Source organism: Wolffia australiana, chromosome 15 (genome assembly GCF_029677425.1).
Source record: "Wolffia australiana isolate 7733 chromosome 15, ASM2967742v1".
NCBI lineage: Eukaryota > Viridiplantae > Streptophyta > Magnoliopsida > Alismatales > Araceae > Wolffia > Wolffia australiana.
This window is the reverse complement of record NC_135849.1, coordinates 2,577,252-2,599,539: the sequence shown is the minus strand read 5'-3', so window position 1 is coordinate 2,599,539 and position 22,288 is coordinate 2,577,252. Positions and strand designations below refer to the sequence as shown.

The following is a 22,288-nucleotide window of genomic DNA, read 5'->3' as shown; positions in this document are numbered from 1 at the left end:
AAAGATAGAGATAGAGATATAGATAGGGATAGAGATAGAGAAATAGAGATAGAGATAGAGATAGAGATAAAGATAGAGGTAGTGATAGAGATTGAGATAGATATAGAGACAGAGATAGCGATAAAGATAGAGATAGAGATAGAGATAGAGATATAGATGGAGAATGAGATAGAGATAGAGATAGATATAGAGATAGAGAAAGAGATATTAAGAGAGATAGAGATAGAGATAAAGATAGAGATAGAGATAGAGATAGAGGTAGAGATAGAGATTGATAGACATAATTTTGTGATAAATTATATCATCATTTAAGCGTAAATAATGATGAGTTTTTGTATTTTGCTACACAATATATGTTTCTTTTGACTAACCCCACTTGATTCTACGAATCAAGTGGATTAGATCTCGTTTTTGTTTAAATAAGCTTAGTTACTTAGTAGGAGATAATGCACATGGGAGAAAATGAATCAAGGAGGGCCCTTGGACCAAGTCAAATGGTGGTTATGGATCAACATGAACCAAGTCGAATGGCGGTTATGGGTCAACATGAACCAAGTCAAATGGTGGTCATGGATCAACATGAACCAAGTCAAATGGTGGTTATGTATCAATCTGGACCATTCAAAAGATCCAAGCAGTTTAGAGAGAAGAAATCCTATAAATACCATCTCAAGAACAATGTTTAAGTTGTATAGAAATTTGGTTGGAAGAGTGGAGTGTTGTTTGAAATCAAAGTTCTTTAGACCCTCTGTTGTTGATGAGCAATTGAGCCAAATGAAGAAACAAAGCTGAGAAGATTCTAAGGAGAAGGATCACTTCCTAGCCGTGAAGGGGCGTGACACGAGGTATGTGTGATTTCTTAGAATACAGTAGTTGTTAAAATGACTTTTAGACAGGGTAAGTTGGATTGGAAAGTATCAAGTTATTACTTTCCAACATATCCAACATCTCCTATTGTTCTGTTCTTTAATTTGTGTTTTTATACACGACTGTGTGTGAGTGCATTGCTGCCACAAGCGCAGTGCACATCTACACAGCCGCGACTACACAAATTGTGCGCAGTTGTGCGCCATAGCACGCACAGCGCACAGTCGTCGCACAAGTGTGCGCAGCAGTGGCCGCAGCTGCGGCCACTACCGCACACACTGTGCGAAGTTGTGCGCCATAGCACGCACAGCGCAGAGTCTCTGCACAAGTGTGCGCAGCAGTGGCCGCAGCCGTAGCCACTACTGCACACGCGGTGCGCAGTCGTGCGCCATAGCAAGCACAAAGCACAGCAGCCGCACAAGTGTGCGCAGGCATAGCGCACAGCTACACACCGCCACCGCACACGCTGTGCGCAGCAGCAGATTACTGCCGCACTTGCTGAGCCTGATAGCGCACATCCATCACAAATGTAGACAGATCTGAGACTTAGTCCAGATCTGTCTGATTTTATAATTTAAATATTTAATTTAAGATTGATAAATCTTAAATTAAATTAATAGTTAATCCTCTATCTTAAATAATTAAAACTTAAGTATTGATCTGATATTTGAATCTTAAATTTGTTCAAGTTAAAAATTGAAAACAGAACAGAACATATTCAAATCAAATCGAATAAACCTGCTCCTTGTCGTTCGACCATTACTCACCCTAGGTTAGTGAGGTAAATTATTTGTTGAATAATCTCTAAACCTCACATATTGATGAAATAAATAAAGGCATAAAAATCATTATTTAGAACATTAAAATTAGGGATTATCAGAGATAGAGATAAAGATAAAGATAGAGATAGAGATAGAGATTGAATTTAAGATAGAGATAGAGATAGTGATAAAGATAGCGATTGAGATATAGATAGAGATAGAGAAAGAAATAAAGATAGCGATAGAGATAGGAATAGAGATAGATATATAGAGATCGAGATAGAGACAGCGATAGAGATACATATAGAGATAGAGATAGAGATATAAATATAGTGATAGAGATAGAGATATAAATATAGTGATAGAGATAGAGATAGAGACAGAGAAAAAGATAGAGATAGAGATAGGGATCAAGAGAGATATATAGAGATAGAGATACAGATAGATATAAAGATAGAGATAGTGATAGCGATAGCGATATAGATAGAGATAGAGATGGAGATAGAGATAGAGATAGATATAAATATAGAGATAGAGACAGAGATAGAGATATAGACAGAGATAGAGATAGAGACAGCGATAGAAATAGAGATACAGATAGAGAGCGAAAGATATATAGATAAAGATAGAGATAGAGAAAGAGATAGAGATAGAGATAGAGATAGAGATACAGATACAGATATCTATAGAGACAGAGATAGAGATACAGATAGAGATAGAGATAAAGATAGAGATAGACATAGAGATTGAGATAGAGATAGATATAGAGATATAGATATAGATAGATATAGAGATCGAGATAGAGATAGAGATAGAGATAGAGATAGTGATAGAGATAGAGATAGAGATTGAGATAGAGATAGAGATAACGATAGCGTAAAAGATAGTGAATGCGATAGAGATAAAGATACAGAAAAAGATAGAGATAGAGATAGAGATAGAGATAGCGATAGAAATAGAGATAGAGATTGAGAGAGAGATAGAGATAACGATAGCGTAAAAGATAAAGAATGAGATAAAGATAAAGATAGAGATAAAGATAGAGAAAAAGATAGAGATAGAGATACAGATAGGGATAGAGATAGAGATAGAGATTCACATAGAGATAAAGATGCATAGATAGATTGAGATAAAGAGAGAGATAGAGATAGAGATAAAGATTGAGATAGAGACAAAGATAGAGATAGAGATAGAAATAGAGACAGTGATTGAAAGAAAGATAGAGATAAACATAGAGATAGAGATAGAGATAGAGATAGAAATAGAGATATGAATAGCGATAAAGATAGAGACACAGATAGAGATAGCGATAGGGATAGAGTTAGAGATAGAGATAGAGATAGAGATAGACATAGAGATAGAGATAGAGATAGAGATAGAGATAGAGATAGAGATAGAGATAGAGATAGAGATAGAGATAGAGATAGAGATAGAGATAGAGATAGAGATAAAGATAAAGATAGAGATAGAGATAGAGATAGAGATAGAGATAGAGATAGTATTAGAGATAGAGATAGAGATAATGATAGAGCAAAAGATTGAAATAGAGATTGAGATATAGATAGAGATAGAGATACAGATAGAGATAGAGATAAAGATAGAGATAGACATAGAGAGAGAGAGAGTGAGAGATAGAGATAGGGATAGAGATACAGATATAGATACAGATTGAGATAAAGATAGAAAGTAAAATTGGGATAGAGATACAGATGGAGATAGATAAAGAGATACAGACAAAGATAGAGATATGGATAGAGATAAAGATAGAGACACAGATAGATATAGAGATAGCGATAGAGTTAGACATAGAGAAAGATATCGAGATAGAGATAGAGATAGAGACAGATATAGAGATAGAGATAGAGATAGAGATATAGATAGAGATAGAGATAGTGTTAGAGATAGAGATAGAGATAGGGATAGAGAGAGAGATTGAAATAAAGATTGAGATAGAGATAGAGATAGAGATAGAGATAAAGATAGAGATAGACATAGAGAGAGATAGAGAGATAGAGATTGAGATAAAGATGGTTATTAAGATAGGGATAGAGAGAGAGATGGAGATAGATAAAGAGATAGAGACAAAGATAGACATAAAGATAGAGATCGAGACAAAGATAGAGATAGATATAGAGATAGAGATAGATATAGAGTTAGAGATAGAGATAAAGATACAGGTAGAGATAGGGATAGAGATAGAGATAGAGATAGAGATAGAGATAGAGATAGAGATGGAAATAAAAGTAGAGATAGAGTTACAGACAGATCAAGACATTAATACAAAGATACAGATAAAGATAGAGATATAGAAAGAGATAAAGATAGAAATGGAGATAGAGATAGAGATAAATACAAAGATAGAGATAAATATAGAGATCGAGATAGAGATAGAGATGGAGAAAGAAATAGAGATAGAGACTGAGATGGAGATAGAGTAATAGATAGAGGTAGAGAGAGAGATAGAGATGGAGATAGCGATAGAGATAGAGATAGTGATAGAGATAAAGATAGCGATAGAGATAGACCCAGAGATAGAGATAGCGATAGAGATAGAAAAAGAGAAAGAGATATAGATATAGACAGAGATACAGAGAGAGATAGAGTGACAGATAGAGAGAGAGATAGAGATAGAGATATAGATAGAGATAGAGATAGAGATAGAGATAGAGATAGAGATAGAGATAGAGATAGCAATAGGGATAGAGATAGGGATAGAGATATGGATAGAGATAAAGATAGAGACACAGATAGAGATAGAGATAGGGATAGAAATAGAGATAGAGAAAGAGACAGAGATAGAGATAGAGATAGAGATAGAGGTAGAGATATAGATAGAGATAGAGATAGAGATAGAAATACAGATACAGATATAGATACAGATAGCGATAGAGTAAAAAAAAGAGATAGCAATAGAGATAAAAATAGCAAAAGAGATAGTGATAGGGATAAGGATAGAGATATAGATAGAGACCAAAAATAGAGATAGAGATATAGATAGAGACTGAGATAGAGATAGAAATTGAGATAGAGTTAATGATAGAGAGAGTAATAGCGATAGAGATACAGTGAGGGATAATGATAAAGATGAAGATAGAGATAGAGATAGACAAATAGGTAGAGATAGAGATAAATATAGAGATAGAGACAGAGATAGAGATAGAGATAGAGATAGAGAAAGAGAGAGAGATAGAGTAGAGATGGAAATAGAAAAAGAGAAAGAGATGGAGATAGAGATAAAGATAGAGATAGAGATCGGAATAAAAATATAGAAAGAGATAGAGCCAGAGATAGCAATAATGAAAGAGATAAAGAAAAAGATAGAGATAGAGATAGAGATATAGATAGAGGTAGAGATAGAGATAGAGATATTCATAAGGATAGAGATTGAGATAGAGATACATTTAAAGATAGAGATGAAGACAGAGATAGAGATAAAGATAGAGATAGACATAGAGAGAGAGAGAGAGATAGATAGTGCTAAAGATAGAGATGAAGATAGAGATAAAGATAGAGATAGAGAAACAGAAGACATAGAGATAAAGATGGCGAAACAGAAAGAGATAGAGATAGTGATATAGATAGAGGTAGACATAGAGATAGAGATAGAGATAGAGAAAGGGATCGAGATAGAGATAGAGATAGAGATAGATATATTGATCGAGATAGATATAAAGATAGAGCTAGAGATAGAGATAGAGATAGATATAAAGATAGAGAAAAGGATAGAGATAGAGATAAAGACAGAGATAGAAATTGAGATAGAGATAGAGAAAGAGGTATAGATAGAGACCAAAAATAGAGATAGAGATATAGATAGAGACTGAAATAGAGATAGAAATTGAGATAGAGTTAATGATAGAAAGCGTAATAGCGATAGAGATAGAGTGAGGGATAATGATAAAGATGAAGATAGAGATAGAGATAGACAAATAGATGCAGATAGAGACAGAGATATAGGTAGAGATAGAGATAAATATAGAGATAGAGGTAGAGATAGAGATAGAGATAGAGATAGAAATAGAGATAGAGATAGTAATAGATATAGAGATAGAGATAAACATAGAGATAGAGATAGAGATAAATAGAAAGATGGAAATAAAGATAGAGAGAGATAGATATAAACATAAATACAAAGATACAGATAAAGATAGAGATATAGATAGAGATAGAGATTGAGTATGAGAAAAATATAGAGAGGGTGATAGACATACAAATAGAGGTATTGATAGAGAAAGAGATAGAAATAGAGATAGCCATAGCGATATAGATAAAGATAGAGATATAGATAGAGCTAAAGATAGATATAGAGATAAAGATAGACCTAGAGATATAGATAGAGATAAATATAAAGATAGAGATAGAGGAAGAGATAGACATAGAGATAGAGCTAAAGATAGAGATGGAGATAGGGAATTAGATAGAAATAGAAACAGAGATAGAGAGAGATAGAAATAGAGACAGAGATAGAGATAGAGATAGACATAGTGATAGAGATAGAGATAGAGATAGAGATGCAGATAGAAATAAAGATAGAGATAGAGATAAAGATAGAGATAGAGATAGAGATGGAGATAGAAATAAAGATAGCAATAGAGATAGAGAGAGAGATAGAGATAGAGATAGAGATAACGATAGAGATAGAGAAGGAGATAGAGATAGAGATAGAGAGGAGGATTAAAAAAAGTGATAGAGATAGAGATAATATTAGAGACAGACAGAGATAGAGATAGAAATAGAGATAGAGATAGAGATAGAGATATAGATAGAGATAGAGATAGTAATAGAGATAGAGATAGAGATAGAAATAGAGATCGAGATAGAAATAGAGATAGATATAAATAGGAGGATTAAAAAAAAAGTGATAGAGATAGAGATAATATTAGAGACAGACAAAGATAGAGATAGAGATAGAGATATAGATAAAGATAGAGAGAGAGAGAGAGATAGTGATAGAAATAGAGATAGAAATAGAGATAGAGATACAGATATAGACAGAAATAGAGATAGAGATACAGATACAGATAGAGATAGAAAAAGAGAGAGATATAGACAAAGATAGAGATATAAAGAGAGATAGAGATAGAGATACAGATACAGATACAAATAGAGATAGAAAAAGAGAAAGAGATAGAGACAAAGATACAGATATAAAGAGAGATAGAGATAGAGATAGAGATCGAGATAGACATAGAGACAGAGATAGAAATAGAGATAGAGATAGAAATAGAGATAGAGATAGAGATAGAGAAAGAGATATAGATAGAGACATAGATAGAGATAGAGATAGCCATAGAGATAGATATAGAGATAGAGAAAGAGATATAGATAGAGACATAGATAGAGATAGAGATAGCCATAGAGATAGATATAGAGATAGAGAAAGAGATAGAGATACAGATAAATATAGAGATGAATACAAACATAGAGATTGAGATAGAGATAGAGGTTGAGATAGAGATAAAGATAGAGATAGAGATAGAGCTAGAAATAGAGGTAGAGAAACAGATAGAGGTATAGATAGAGATAGAGAAGACATAGAGATAGATAAAGTGATAGAGATAGAGATATAGATATAGATAGATATACAGATAGAGATAGAGATATGGAGGCTTGTGATTTTTTTATCAATATTTATGGATGCTTGACATGCTAAACATTTCAAATAAAAATCATGTGCATCTTTAAATAAAGTTGGCCAATAAAACCCACTTTCCATTACCTAATGGGCTGTTACCTTAGGCAAATAGTGACCTCCTCCTTGGTTGGAATGGCAGAATTTAAGGATGCTGTTCTATTCTTCTTCGGGTACGCATCTTCTAAGAATTTGATCAGCTCCTTGATAGACTAGCTCTGGTTCTTCCCAAAAGTAATCTCGCATGTCCTTGAAGAACTTCTTTCTCTCATTGTAGCTCCATCCTGAAGGAACTCTTCCTGTCACCAAAAAATTGACGATGTTTACAAACCGTGGAACATTTCCTGTCTGGATGGCCAGAATTTGCTCATTCGGAAATGCTTCATGGATAAGTGAGGAGTCATTTACTTTGATCATAGAAAGATGATCATCAAAATAATTTTCACAGCCTTTTTAACTTTAATTTCTATATCAAATTCCTATAAGAATAAAATCCATCTAATGAGCCTAGGTTTAGCTTCCTTTTTAGACAAAAGATATTTTAATGCCGCATGATCAGTGTAAACTATTATTTTACTACAAAGCAAATAAGGTTGAAATTTTTCTAAAGCAAAAATTACAGATAGCAGTTCTTTTTCTTTGGTAGAGTAATTGAGTTGTGCATCAATTAAAGTTCTGCTAGCATAATATATGGCAACAGGTTTCTTTTCTTTCCTCTGTCCTAAGACTGCCCCTACAGCAAAATCCGAGGCATAACACATGATTTCAAATGGCAAGCTCCAATCTGGAGCTTGCAAAATAGGTGCATGTGTGAGAGCCTTCTTCAGCTCTTCAAAAGCAGAAATAGCACTTTTATCCAAAATGATTTCATTAGTTTTATTAGAAAGGAAATTAGTAAGAGGTTTGGAAATTTTAGCAAAGTTTTGAATGAACCTCTTATAGGAACCTACATGGCCGAGGAACCCTCTAAGGGTTTTTAGATTTGTGGGGAGTGGAAGGCCCTAGATGACTTCTATTTTGGCCTTGTCCACTTCCAGTCCACGATTGCTGACCTTGTGCCCCAATACCACTCCCTCCTGTACCATAAAATGAGATTTTTCCCAACTTGGCACAAGGTTACTTTCAATGCATCTTTGAAGAAATTTAGCGAGATTTAGAAGGAAATTTTCAAAGGAATCTCTAAATGCAGAAAAATCATCCATAAATATTTCTAAACAATCACTTGCTAAATCAGAGAATAAAGAGTTCATGCATCTTGGAAGGTGGCTAGAGCATTACATAGGCCAAAAGGCATGCGCCTAAAGGCATATGTACCTACAGGGCTAGTAAAAGTTGTTTTCTCTTGACCATCAGGATGAATGTTAACTTGATTATACCCTGAATAACCATCAAGAAAACAAAAGAAATTCTGTCCTGATAGTTTTTCTAAAATTTGATCAATGAAAGGAAGGGGATAATGGTCTTTCTTTGTAGCCTTATTTAATTTTCTATAGTCAATACATACTCTCCATCCAGTTATCAGCCTTTTCTGGATTTCTTCTCCCTTTTCATTGATCTCTACTGTTACTCCAGATTTCTTTGGCACCACGTGAACAGGACTGACCCATTCACTATCAGAAATGGCATAAATAATACCTACATCTAGCTATTTTAATATTTCATTCTCTAATATTTCCCTCATATGTGGGTTCAGCCTACGTTGGTGCTCCCTAGAAGGTTTAGAATATTCTTCTAAAAATATTCTGTGTTCACAAATTGATGAAGGGATTCCTCTAATATCCTCAAATGTCCATCTTAATGCTCCTTCATGCTCTCTCAATACCTTAAGCAGATCATTTTCTTGTGAAGGAGTAAGGGACGAGGAAATAATCACAGGTAGGGAATTTCTAGAATCTAAGAATGCATATTTTAAAGAAGAAGGGAGAGGTTTAAGCTCTAAGTTCAAATCTAGGGAGAGTGTAGGAGGCTCAGGTTCTACTCTTTCCTCGTTGGCATCATCTACTCTCAATAAAAATCCTCGAATAGCATCAACATAATCCTCCTCTTAATCACCAAATTTTAACTCTTCGTTACTCCCTTTAGGACGTTTCATCATCTGGGGTATGTCTAATTTAACTCTTTCCTCTCCAACCTTAAATTCAACAGTCCCTTTTCCCAATCCATGATTGTTCTAGCTGTCACCAAGAAGGGTCTTCCTAGAATGATAGGTACTAAACTTAGATCTCCCTTCACCTTGACCTCAGTTACAATAAAACCGACGGGGATCTCACAATTTTCAACGTTTATCATCACATCAGATAACCTACCCTTTGGTTGTCTAATTGTTCCATCAGCTAAGCAATAGATACATGCAGATTTCCTCTAATTCCCCAAAATTGTATTCCTCATATAAAACTTTTGGAATAATACTAATACTAGCTCTTGTATCTGATAATATTCTAGTAAACGTCTTTCCACCAATTTCGCATGTAATAAAAGGAGCTCCTGGATCTCTCTTTTTAATGGGAATAGAGTTTAAGATACTCGAGGCATTTTTACAAAGCTTAACTACCTCCTTGGTTTTCCTAGATGTGCATGAATCCTTTAAATATTTCTTTAAATAAGGTGCACATTTAATCATATCCTCTATGGCTACTGACATAGTGGCTTTCTTAAAATTCTCTAGGAGTCTATACTCATAATCAGGAGAAGACTTAGGGGGTTTTAAGGCCGAAGGATAAGGAATGGGAGGGGTGTAGGTTCAAGGTAGGGGTTCCACACTAGGTGATGGAGACTCTCCTTCTCTTAGGTTATTTTCCTCCAACTTTGTTTTTTCCTTGCCTTGGTAAGGGTCTTGAAGTTCCTGGCCATTTCTCAATTTTGAAATGGCTTGAATTTCTTCAAGATCTTCCTCATTGTCATGATATAGGCTTTCCTCTTGTAAATGGCATAAATTTTTTGGATTGATGGAAGGTTGAGTTGGATTCAACTCCCTTACCTCCATAGTCAACTGTCCTTTGCATCAAGCTCTCCAAAAGTTATCTTGTCTGCTCTTGAGCGTCCATCATCATCTTTGTCTGTTTTTCCATTATCGCTTACATGCGCATCTCCATTTCTTCCCTTAGCCTTCGATTCTGCTGCTCTATCATGTGAAAGATCCCAGGTGTTAGAGTGGACAAATCTTGTATCTGGTTTTGTGGAGCTGCTTCATAAGACTGTTGTGGTGGGGTCTGGAATTGGACCCGTTGCTGGAAAGGGGCCTTGGTTCCTTGGGAGTAGATTCAGTGGTTGTTGTAGATGGGCCTCTTTGGTCCTCCCCAAGGCTGCTGGTTGCGGTTCAACAAATGGACCTCCTCCTCTCCAAGTTGGCATGCTCCATCCTCATGATCTCTGCTAGAACATAGAGAACAAATCTTTGCTTTCACAAGGGATGAGTTAGGGAGAAAATCATTCTTTAGAGTGGTAGTCAATTCTTCAAGTTTCTTGTTGGTTTCTCTTATCCATGCATGAAGATCAGCTTCCTTTGAAGTTACATGCAGCACTCCTCGTTTTGGGCTGGTGTTTCTTCCATTTTGACTTGCTCCTATTTCTTGTGGGACAGTTTCAGCCACCCTTTCCAAAAGATCAAAAACTTCATCCTCATAAGCCATATAGAATGAGCCACCAGCTATTTGATTCACTTTACTTTTCAGCAAGCTGACACTTTTCATAAATATCAAGAAGGGATTCATAAAAATTTTAAGCAAGCTGACACTTTTCTATTCCATGAAGAGGGCATTTTCAGATTAATTCATTAAACCTTTCCCATGCTTCACTAATTGCTTCATGATCATGAGGGTAAAATTTCTGAATTTATTTTCTATAAAAGTTAGTTTTAGAAAGGGGATAAAATTTATGTAGAAAGTTATTCTGCATTTCTTTCCATGAATTAAATGTTATGCCTAAATTTCTATACCATGCAAAAGCCTTATCTTTTAAAGTAAGCGGAAAATATTTCCTTTTTAACGCTTTAGTGGTTAAGCCAGGAATATTTTGAGAGGAACATCAAATGTGAAAATCGTCAAGAAATTCTAAGGGGTTTTGAGAAGAATGACCAGTAAATTCAGGGAGAGAGTTAAGTAGGGCATTTTCATTCCTAAACATAACCCCCTCACCTACATTGATGTTGATGCCGGTTTGCCTTAGACTTCCTGACGGAGTAGATCTATCTAACATCGTCACTCTCCTCCCTTGTTGTGGCTGACCATCTTCTGCCATATCGACTTCTTCTTTATCTTGAGCACGAAGTGTTGGCGGAAGGGCAGGATATTGAGTGTCTAGATCTTCCTCAGCACTAGTCCCAACCTTAGACCTTGTTAAGACCATCAATCTCCAAAATAATAATTAGAAGTGCCATTTATTGAGGGTTAGCTGCCCTCAACATTGGCAAAAGAGGAAAAAAAAATACAAATTCACTAAAAAAAATCACCGTGCTCCCCCACAACGGCGCCAGTTGATAGTTCAGATTTTTGGGTAATTAGTGATGAGCTAACATCACTAATTAGTGTCGTTGGTTTATCCAAATTTAAACAACAAAAATTTATAATAACCTTACTAGCGTAGGGAGAGTAAGGGTCGACCCACAGGGAGCAAGGGTTTTTCCTTACAAATTTGTGCTTTTGTTATATATTTTTTAATAATTTTAGAAGTAGGTTTAATAGATAGGAAGATAAATAACTAGTTAAATAAAATATAAAACAAAGAAAGTTAAAATATTAGTATAATATTATAATGTTATTAGTAGGCAGAAAATAATTTTTTGGGATTTTTTAGGTGTATTTTCAAACCAAAAAAAAATAGGAAATGAAACAGTCTGGCGCTCTGGACTTAGTCAAAAATTTGGCCGAGTCCGGATGCCAACTGAGGAAAGTGGCTTGGTGGAGGACACAGAAAAAATGGACTGCACTAAATTCACTCTAGAATGCGTTCTAGAATGAATTTTAGCGCGTGGTTGGATGCATTGGAACTGTCTGGATATTGGCTAGCTGATCCAAGACTAACCAAAAGAAAAGACGAACAAAAAAGAGTGAAAAAGGAGAAATAAGAAGGTAATCTCTTTGTCACACCCTCCAAGGCCCAAGGGACTTCTTCTCCTTTCCACCAGCTTCTTCAGCCTTGGATGCTTCCTGCTCAGCCTGGCACTCACTGAGGTGAATGGATATATGACTCAAATACACTTAGGCCACCAAACATTACTTTGGATTGAATCACAAGATGAATATTACAATAGGGTGAAGGGGTTTATATAGGGAGAGAGAGCAAATGAGAGCCATTAGATTTTTAATACAATGGATGGTCAGATCTTCTTTTCAGGGTCATGATCCACGTCCATTATGGCCCTCCAATCAGCATTGAGGCCTTTGAAATACCCCATGGACGTTCAAGGCTTCTTTCCTTAATTAGCATTAAAGGTGCTATCTTTAAGTCTCCACCCTTAGATGTTTTGTGGATTGAATGGCTGGATCTTCTTCTCTGGCTTGGATCCACGTCCAAGGTCATCCTCCAATCAGCATTTAAGCCCCTGAAATGTTCATAAATAATCATGATTGGACCTTCCCCTTGCCCTCCTTTCTTTGGCCCAACATGCTTCTCATAGTGGGCTTAGTGGAGCTTCCTTAGTGGGCCTTTAGACTAGAGCCAACTGTCTTGCTTTGGGCCTTCTTTCTTGTCCCAGGGTTGTGGCTGAGCCTGCTCCTCTGGTCCAAATAGCTTCCTCTTCATTTAATTATCCCCTTTATTCATGAAAGTTTCACCTAATTCCTGCATCTTCCACATAAACTAAGAAGAGAGTGAGATTCATTCCACTTAACTCCACAAATGATAATAATTAACTCCAAATTAGAAAAAGGTGATTTTGTTTCATGATGTTTCACAACTTAACATACATGTTGATAATATATCCAGATAAAGATAAAGAAGTAGATAAATTAGCTAGAATTGCACATATATATTACAATCATTTTGGATTTATCAGAGATAGAGATAGACATCGAGACAGAGATAGAAATAGAAAAAGATAGAATATGAGATAGATATAAAGATAGCGATATAGATTGAGATAGAGATAGAGATAGAGATAGAGATAAAGATAGAGTTAGAAATAGAAAAAGAGATAGTGATAAAGATAGAGATAGATATAGATATAGAGAAAGAGATAGAGATAGAAATAAAGATAGAGATAGAGATAGAGATAGAGATAGAGATAGAGATAGAGATAGAGATAGAGATAGAGATAGAGCTAGAGATAGAGATAGAGATAGAGATAGAGATAGAGATAGAGATAGAGATAGAGCTAGAGATAGAGATGGAGATAAAGATGGAGATAGACATGGAGATAGAGATAGAGATAGCGATAGAGATAGAGATGGAGATAGAGATAGAGATAGAGATAGAGATAGAGCTAGAGACAGAGAAAGATAGACATATAGATACAGATAGAGATAGAGATAGAGATAGAGAAAAAGATAAAGGTAAAGATAGCGATAGAGTTAGCGATATAGATAGATATAGAGATAGAAATAGAGACAGAGATAGAGATAGCGATAGAGATTGATATAGAGATAGAGATAAAGAAAGAAAAAGAGATAGAGATAGGGATAAAGAAAAAGCTAAAGATACAAATAGAGATAAATATAAAGAAAGAGATAAAGATAGAGATAGAGACAGAAATAGAGATTGATATAGAGATAGAGATATAGAAAGAGAAAGCGATAGAGATAGAGCTAAGGATACAAATATATCTAGAGATAGAGATATAGATAGAGATAGAGATAAAGATGGAGATAGAGATAGAGATGAAGATACAGATTGAGATAGAGATAGAGATAGAGATATTGATAGAGATTGAGATATAGATAGAGATAGAGATAGAGATAGAGATAGAGATAGAGATAGAGATAGACATAGAGATAGAGATAGAGAGATAGATAGAGATAGACATAGAGATTCAGAAAAAGAAATAGATAGAGATAGAGGTAAAAATAAAGATAAAGTTAGAGATTTAGATAGAGATAGACATAGAGACTGAGAAAGAGATCGAAATAGAGATATAGATAGATTTATAGATAGAGATAGAGACAGAGATAGCGATAGAGAAAGAGATAGACATAGAAATAGAGGTATAAATAGAGATAGAGATAGGGATAGAGATAGAGGTAGGGATAGATATAGAGATAGAGATAGAGATAGATATAGAGATAGAGACATAGATCGAATTAAAGATAGAGATGGAGATAGAGATATAGACAGAGATAGAGATAGAGATATCGATAGTGATAGAGGTAGAGATAGAGATAGAGATAGAGATAGAGATAGAGATAGAGATAGAGATAGAGATAGAGATAGAGATAGAGATAGAGATAGAGATAGAGATAGAGATAGAGATAGAGATAGAGATAGAGATAGAGATAGAGATAGAGATAGAGATAGTGACATAGGACGAGTAGGGAATGGGCGACTGGAGTAATGAAGAAGGTTATGGGTGGATGGACAGCGATGGATGGATAGAGTATAGGATGGATAAAACAGCCCACAAAAATTCACACGGTCAGATTCGGACTTTAAAACCGATGAAAATCTGGTTGTGCAGCCCCGACCCTTGTTGAGGGGGGGATTACTGTCTATATCCACCGCGTCACGAAGAAACACTCGAAAAAGTGAAGGAGGAAGTGGAAAATCCATACCACATCTAATTCTGACGGTAGTGGAAACTTCTCGAGAAAATGCTGGGCGGAGAACGCTTTGACACCAAGGAGTTCGGGCGTACCTCGGCACTGTAGTGCGTGAAGAGGTTGCGGGAAATTCTTGACCCTCGAGATGTGTGCGGGTGTGTGTGGCTCTGGCAGAGAGTGAGACGAACGGACAGAGCAAACGAGCCCGAACGCCGCCATGAGTGATCTGCCTGGGCGGCCTTGGGCGGCTGTTGAGGAGCGGCCTAGGGCGACCCTGGATGGGGCGGCCTGAGGTTTCCTGGTGCGGCCTTAGGCAGCCCTTGACGGGGCAGCTTGGGAGGCTTCGGGCAGCCTTTGATGGGCGGTCTTGGGTGGCCTTGGGCGGCCCTGCGCAGGCGGCCTGAGGCGGCCCTAGGCGGGCCTTGATGGGTGGCCTTGGGTGGCCTTGGACGGCCCATGGGTGGGCGGCCTGAGGCAGCCCTAGGCAGGCCTTGACGGGCGGTCTTGGGTGGCCCTGGGGCAGCCCTGCGTGGGCGGCCTTGAGGCAGCCGAGGGGCAGCCTTGGCAGCCCTTGTCGGGGCAGCCTTGGCAACCCTGATCAGGGTGGCCTGGGCAGCCTTTGGGCGTCCCCAAGCGGGCAGCCTGGGGGCGGCCTTGGGCGGCCATGGTAGGGGCGGCCTGTGCGGCCCTTGGGCGGCCCTTGACTGACCGCTTGGGGCCATACAAATCTCAGGAGGAATCTGATTGTCTCGCTCGGGACGATTCTGATTTTGGCTCCCGGATCTATCCTCGGGTCCTATAGTATCATCCTGGTCACGATGACTCCTATCACGAGGTCGAGGTCTGGAATCAGGCAGATAGTGGTCTTCGCGATCCCAGTAATGGCTGTCACGACCTCTATCCATGGGTTGTCATCATCCGTCCCACCGACCTCCTCTCGAGGGGACATCGATCACGTGTTAGACGCTGTCCGGAATTGTTTTCGTGATGTGAATACACGAATTACCAATATGGATAACCGTCTAACCAGTTTGATCGATGCGATGAACGAACGGACTTACCAACTCAAGAATAGAGGTCGTGACTACCATTACCGGGATCGCGAAGACCACTATCCGCCTGATTACAGACCTCGAGCTTGTGATAGGAGTCATCGCGACCAGGATGATACTATACGACCCGAGGATAGATCTGGGAGCCGAAATCAGAATTGTCCTGAGCGAGACGATCTGAGTTCTCCTGAGATTCGCACTCCGGTCCGTGATAGAAATAATCGGGACGATTACTATCCGCCCGAGCCTAGGACCCCAGGCCAGGACAGGAATCGTCCCCCACGAAAATCGTTTGTGGATAGAGCCTCAGTGCATGATGGAAATTGTTTACCCTGAGACGATTACCATCCGCTAGAGGAGAGGATCCCAGAGCGCGATAGGAATCATCCCCCACGGAATGATCCTTATCCGCCTGACGATAGGTATCGTGGATGGAACGGGAATCATCCGGATAGGGACAATCCTTATCCACCCGAGGATGTGCTTCCCCCTCGCGATCACCGCCATGCGGATCACGACAACCAATGGCAGCAGATTTAGCGTAGCGTCAAAGTTGATGTTCCATACTACGAGGGATCTAGGGACCCTAAGGAGTATCTTGATTGGGAGTCAAAATTAAACAGTTATTTTAAGTGGTACAATATGTTAGAGTGGCAGAAAGTCCAGTATGCCGAGATGAGATTAGGGGGACAAGCGAAAATCTTTTGGGAAAATCTTAATTTTTTATTTATAACTGTCGTGAGGCACCCATTGATACTTGGCCCCAAATGAAGGACAAACTGTGTGAGAAATACGTCCCACTTGCTTACTTAGACAATCTCCTAGATCAATGTCATAAACTGCAGCAGGGTAGACGTCCGGTCTCTGTGTATATTACCTAATTTGAGGAGTTTTATATGAGGTGTCGAGTTGAGGAGAGTCCCCGAGTCATTATTTCCCGATTTAGAACCGGTCTTAACCCTTATTTGGAGACAGAATTGCTCGTGCGTAAGGCCACAACCTTAGAGCAGGCCTATCAGATCGTAGAAGACCTAGAGCTTTGTCAGAACTTATACCATAATCCTGTGTACAACCGCCCTGTTCTTGCCGATCAGTCGCATTTATCCAATCCCTCTCCTACCAACCGTGCAATCCAACGCCATCCTCCTTTAGCTCTCCCGGCACCTCCCGTTCCCACTCCCACTTGTACTACCACCGAGCACCGCCCTCCAGTTCCGACTCAGTCATCTACTACGCCAAATACACGTACATCACCTTCCCTCGAGTCCACCGCTAGCGTCCCTCCTCAACCCAATCCCGCACAACTGATGACTCTAAAATATGTCATCAAATAATCAAGTTCTTAAGTTTAAATTCATTACAATTATCTTGTGAATTCATGCTAAGTTCATGCATATGTATTGTTTTATGAAATCACTAACCCCACTTGATTCTTTGAATCAAGTGGAATATATTTAACGTTTTATGGCTAGTGAACATTCAGAAACAGGTTAAGAAGATCAAGGAAGAGAGGAGGATCAACAGAAGTGGGCAAAATTCAAGTGGCAAAATTACGAAAATGCCCCTGGGCATGACTTAAGAGAAAACCTATAAATACTCTCTTGAGAGAGGAGTTTAGGTGTTCAGAATTTTATCTAAGGAAACTAGGGCTTGGAGAAGAGGATTTCTGCACCCTCCAGGAGCTGATGAGCTTTTGGAGTTGGAGAGGAAGAACAGACTGAAGATAGCTTGGATTGAAGAACCACGCCTCGCCGCAAGGACGTGACACCCGACGTGGGGAAATCGCAAGCTTCAGCCCTGTAATCCCTCTCTTCTCAGACAATTTTGGTTGGGTTGGAAGAGTCACAAGATCTTCCAATGTTTTCCAACTGAGGATTGTTTCGTTTTAGATTTGATTTCAGTTTAAACTTTGTTCCTTTGTTGTTCAAATCGTCTTCCCCAAATCTTCCAAAAGAACAGAACTCCTCCGCATCTCCACCACGCCGTGTGCAGCAAAGCCGCCGCGCTCAACCGTGCACAGCCGCACGCAGCACGCAGCCGCGTGCACCCGCGTGCAACTGTACGCAGCACACAGCCGCGCACAGCCGCACGCAGCACGCAGCACGCAGCCGCGCGCAGCACGCAGCAGCGCACTGCTGCACACAGCTGCACGCAGCACGCAACCGCGCGCAGCACGCTGTTGCGTGCAGGCATTCCGTGCATAGGCAGCCGCCGCGCGCTGCATAGTCAGCGCGCAGGAGGCCGCCAAGCACGCAACACCTTGCGCGCAAGTTATCCCTGCACGCAAGGTGTTCGATCCTTTGCCCCAAAGGGCAAAGGATCTGTCTACAGAGAAATTCTCTGTAGACGGCTTGATTAAGTTGCACTTTAACGTACTGAAAAGGAATTTCCTGCTGCTTTCTTTTGCTCCCTGTGGATCGACCCTCACTCGCCCTAACTTGTGAGGTTTATAAATTCGTTGAATAAGCTTAATCCTCACAGTAAAATTGAGCTTATCAACAACTCGGTCCCTCTGGTTTGACATGTTTTAAATGCCAGGGACGTGGTCATAGAGCGTCACAATGCCCATCACGAGCCTTACACATAGGACAGGAGCCTTTCGATAGTGATCCCACCATAGACGAGCAACCTATTGATGAGGAGGAATATAGAGTTGAGGATTATGTTACGGATGAATTTGTGCACGAGGAAGGTTTCGTGGGTTTTATTGGCATCACTGACTATCCACCGTCTCCTCCTCATCATGACCCATCTACGTCAGTTAGGGGAATCATCCGCTGCAACCTTACTCAGCCTACCACTGATAATCCTGCTTTGAGGACATCCATATTCTATACGTATTTTAAGATCTGTGACAAGATGTGCAAAACGATTGTAGACAGCGGCAATTGTATCAACGCTGTATCCGATGTCATGACGTCATGCTTGGGATTGCCTCTAATTGACCATCCTAACCCGTATTTTGTATCCTGGATTGATGCTACTTCGATTCCCGTAAAGAATCAATGTCGTCTTCCTTTGAAAGTTCAATCATACGAGGAAGACGTATTGTGTGATGTGATACCCATGAAGGTGTGGAGCGTTATCCTCGGCCACCCTTGGCTGTATGATAATAATGTACACCTTTTCGGTAGAAGCAACATATGTTCATTCATCCATCAGGGGAAGAAAATCACGTGGCATCCTTATACCCAAAATCCACAAAAGCCTTCGCCAAAATCTCCATCGTTAGGCTTGTGTATCCTTAGCGTTCAACAATTTCAGGAGTTAGATAGTGAAATGACTGTGTTTAGCTATGGTCCCTGATCACTCCTCTGAGGATTCCACCGCCCCACCCCCCGAGGTTTCTCAGCTACTCGAGGAATTTGCAAGTGTATTCCCCAACGACTTACCCGATGACCTACCTCCGATGTGTGACTTTCAGCACGCCATCGATCTCATTCCGGGGTCTTCATTACCCAACCTCCCTCATTATCGGATGGACCCCATGCAATACAAGGAACTACAGCGCTAAGTCCAAGAACTCTTGGACAAGGGGTTCATCCAAGAGAGCCTCAACCCGTGTGCCGTACCCGCACTGCTGACCCCCAAAAAGGATGGGAGTTGGTGCATGTGCATATACAGTAGAGCTATAAATAGCATTACGGTCAAATATAGATTTCCTATTCCCCGCATCGACGATATGTTTGATATGATAGCAAGTTCTAAAATCTTTTCCGAAATTGATCTTAAAAGCGGTTATCACCAAGTTTGTATCCGTCTAAGAGACGAATGGAAAACCGCCTTTAAGATCAAAGATGGGCTATATGAGTGGAAGGTCATGCCCTTTGGACTATCGAACACACCTAGACCATTCATAGGGAACTTTGTTGTCGTTTAATTTGACGATATTCTTATTTATAGCAAATCCACACCCGATCATCTCCATCACTTACGTTTAGTTTGCGAAGTATTGAAAACCGAGCAGTTGTATGCTCACCCAAAAAAATGTTTCTTTCTTGTCAGTCATGTCTCGTTCTTAGGTTTTATCCTATCTGGCCAAGGTGTATCCGTTGATCCAACCAAAATTGACGCCATAACACAATGGCCGACACCTAAGACTGCCCATGATGTTCGCAGCTTCCACGGCTTAGCAACCTTTTATAGGCGATTTATTTCCAACTTTAGTACCATCATGGCACCCTTGACTGAATGCCTTAAGGGAAATCAATTTGAATGGACAGCAGCAGCGCAGAGATCCTTTGAGGAAATTAAACTTAGAATGACTTAGGCCCCTATTCTTCGTCTACCTGATTTTGATAAAGTGTTTGAGGTCGCCTGTGATGCGTCGGGGTTAGGGATTGGAGGAGTCCTGAGTCAAGAAAATCACCCCATCACTTTCTTTAGTGAAAAGTTGAACGACGCTAAGCTTAAGTATTCTACCTATGACAAAGAGTTTTATGCAATTGTCTTATCCTTACGTCATTGGCGTCATTATTTACTCGCTAAGGAATTCGTTCTCTACTCTGACCATGAAGCCTTAAAGTATCTCCACTCCCAGCAGAAATTAAATTCTAGGCACATTAAGTGGGTCGAATTCATTCAGTCTTATACCTTTGTCCTTAAACATAAGAGGGGAGTTGAGAACTGAGTCGCCGATACTTTGAGTAGACGAGTCCATTTGCTAAATGTTATGAAGGTCGAGGTCATTGGCTTTGATCAGATGAAGGACTTATACCTTGAATGCCCAGATTTTGCTCCCATTTTACATACTTTAGGCAATTACCGGAGTCCTGAAAATTGAGATTATTTCTTAGAAAATGGATTCTTATTCTATGATCGTTGCCTATGCATCCCACAGTCATCTCTTACGGATTTTCTTGTGTGGGAGAAGCATGCCGGAGGCCTTAGTGGTCATTTCGGAAGAGACAAAACCATCGCTATGGTCGAGCACCAGTTCTTTTGGCCATCCCTCAAGCGAGACGTAGCCAATATAGTTTCCCAATGTCGAGTGTGTGCCCTCGCCAAGCAAGTCAAACAGAACACCGGCCTATATACCCCTCTACTAGTCCCTTAGAAACCTTGGGAGGATGTGAGCATCGATTTTGTGTTAGGGCTTCCGAGGACGAACAAACGCCATGATTCCATCATGGTGGTTGTGGATCGTTTTTCGAAAATGGCTCATTTCATCCCTTGCTTAAAAACTTCTGATGCGTCCCATGTCACCCAGCTTTACTTTAATAAAATTGTGCGTCTCCACGGACTTCCAAAGAGTATAGTGTCGGACAGAGATGTCCAATTCACTAGCTTCTTTTGGAAGACACTTTGGCATCTCTTGTGAACAAAGCTCAAGTTCTCTACAGCTTTTCACCCCCAAACGAATGGCCAAACGGAAGTCGTTAATAGGAGCCTTGGAAACCTATTACGATCGTTGGTTGGGGACAACCTTAAGTCTTGGGATTATGTCATTCCGCGTGCCAAATTTGCCTACAACACATCAGTCAACCGTACCACTGGCATGAGTCCATTTGAGATAGTGCATGGTCATCTTCCTCGTACCCCTACCGACCTCATACCTATGTTACCACATGCTAGAGTCTCAGATGATGGTCATGAGTTCGCCAATCATATTAGAAGTCTGCATGAGGAAATCCATACACGCATCATAAATAGTAATGCCTCATATAAACAGGCCGCAGATTTGCATTGTCGTTTTAGCAAATTCAAAGAAGGTAAAATGGTGATGGTGAGGGTTAGGCCAGAAAGATTTTCCTCCAAACAGGCTACTAAGCTTTATGCTCGTAGTGCCGGGCCGTTTTCGATCCTCAAACGAGTTGGGGAAAATGCCTATGTCGTCGACATACCCTCCTCGTGGGGAATAAGCACCACTTTTAATATCTCGGATTTAGTCACGTTTAAAGCCCCACCTCCTTCATCTAAAGGCCCTGTTCTACCCTCGGACTTTCTAGTGAGCGAGTTTGACTTGTCCACTCCCCCATCACTACCTTTTGACTAGCATGAAATCATCGAGGAAATACTGGACGAGGTAATCACCTTCACCAAAGGTGGAACGGTGCGGAAGTTTCTTGTTCGTTGGCAGGGCAAAGCATCAACGGATGACACGTGGATCACAGAGGAGGATCTAGCTCGCCTGCGACCGGATTTGGTGACCCTACTAGAGCTTTTTGCTGCTTACTCGACTGAGTCGAGTTCTTTGCACCTTGGGGGAATTGATGGCGAGGACGCCAACACATCACCATCGGACACGTCACCACGGTCAGCCAAAGTCAACACTCCCGCTACGGACAC

The 22,288-nt window shown here is 39.7% G+C and overlaps 1 pseudogene; it reads left to right on the top strand.

Moving 5' to 3' along the window:
• The first annotated feature begins 10,999 nt into the window (after positions 1–10,999).
• LOC144713367 (small nucleolar RNA R71) lies at positions 11,000–11,093 on the top strand (annotated as a pseudogene).
• Positions 11,094–22,288: the final 11,195 nt, after the last annotated feature.